Source organism: Propithecus coquereli, unplaced genomic scaffold (assembly GCF_000956105.1).
Source record: "Propithecus coquereli isolate 6110/MARCELLA unplaced genomic scaffold, Pcoq_1.0 Scaffold383, whole genome shotgun sequence".
NCBI classification, from domain to species: domain Eukaryota; kingdom Metazoa; phylum Chordata; class Mammalia; order Primates; family Indriidae; genus Propithecus; species Propithecus coquereli.
Window position 1 is genome coordinate 1,620,123 of NW_012149541.1, and position 1,968 is coordinate 1,622,090.

A 1,968-nucleotide genomic window follows, 5' to 3' on the forward strand; every position below is an offset into this window, starting at 1 on the left:
TTGCCAACATAGTGAGACTCTGTCTCTACAAAAAAAATTTAAAAAATTACCTGGACATGGTGGCACAGGCCTCTAGTCCTACCTACTTGGGAGGCTGAGGCAGGAGGATTGCTTGAACCCAGGAATTCAAGATTGCAGTGAGCTATGATAAGGCTACTACACTCCAGCCTGGGCAACAGAGTGAGATACTGTCTCTAAAAAAAAGAAAAAGAAAAAGAAATACTTATTTTTTATATATGTTAAATCTCGGTCATATATGTTGCCAATATTTTGTCTCATTTGTTGTTTTTCTTTTCTTTTTTTTTTTTTTTTATGCTTAAAAGACACCATAATGTTTAATGTGGTGCTGGGACACTAGGCCACATGGATCAACAGATCTAAATTTATTACAACCCTGAACTTTGTTAGTGTCCAATACATGAATTATAATAATTGAAATCAGAATTTCTCTATTTAGAGATGAAGAAAAAAGTCTTCTAGTATAATTATTTTAGAAGAAGGTGTTTCTATTATCATTATCGGAACGAAGACTTAACAACCCAGCATATTTAAACAATGAACAGATGAAAATACTCACTTTTTAAAACATGCTACTATTCTCTCTCTCTCCGTCTTCCATTCTTAAACATAAATCAGTCTTCACTTTCTACTTAAATTGCAATGAGCAACCCCACAGACTAGGTATTTGAAAATCAGTGGGCAAACTAAAATTGTTGAATAAATCCAAACTTCTTTAAACCAAGTTATTCCTTAAACATCACACGTATTGTCAACCACCCACTGACTCAATATTTTACTACAGAGAGTAGCACCTATTTTAAAACAATGTGAGAAACTAAAACAAAACAAAACAAAACAGAACAAAACTTGAGGGTTCGATGTGAAAAATATTGCAAGATGGAGTCTATCAACCAGAAACCACCTGTTCTAGTTGCTACTCTCCTAATGCATTCTTAATTTCAAAACATAGGAATGATTTTAAAAAAATCCAACATAGTAAATACCTAAGTATCTAGATGTGTAACAGTTCAGCTCACAGGCTTGACTCAAGACTTTGAACTTATTACTTAGAAAGATTAAGATTTTGGACCCAATTATTCAAAGATCCACTGACTAACCCACAATGGAGTTTGTGTTAATTGGCTGTGTAAATCAACCACATAACAGCAGTCAGATGATTCTAATCTCAGTCCAAGAGAAGCAGCAATAAAATTAGAAAGTAATATTTCTTTTTAGTAATTAGATAATCAATATAACAGCACTGGGATAAAATGAAGAGAATTTCTTATTTCAGCTTCTTGTTCAATAAACTTGTTACTCATTTTTAGATGAGAATAAAGGTATCACAACCAAATATGGGAAACTGCTTTCTCTTTATTTAGACTTTTGGGACAAAATTAACTTTGGTCACATATTATCTAAAAAAAACAAAACCAAACCAATTTTACATATTTTTAAATAGATAGGATGAAATGACTACAGAATTAACTTCTTCTGTAATAACTGGCCAAATTTTATCAAAAGCCTAACAAAACATAATTCAAATTATATAAAGACTGCTTGGGATCCTAACATTCCAAGTGTCTGACAGTTGTTACTCCATCATAACAGGTGCGAAAGTACTTACTCTCTTGTCGCTTTGGTCCAAAGAGAAGACCTGAGTAAGAGAACACTATCTAATCTTTTGCTAACATTAATTGTGATTGGCAGCAGAAATATCCATGATGAATAGTTCTACTATAACAAAGGATAATTAAAGAATATTTCTCATGAACATATCACGGTATCAAATTTCTGTAAGAGAAAGATATGAAGGAACAAAAATGATAAAATAGCTACCACAAACAAAAAGAAGGATCTCGGCTGGGCGTAGTGGCTCACGCCTGTAATCCTAGCACTCTGGGAGGCCGAGGCGGGTGGATCGCTCAAGGTCAGGAGTTTGAGACCAGCCTGAGCAAGAGCGAGACC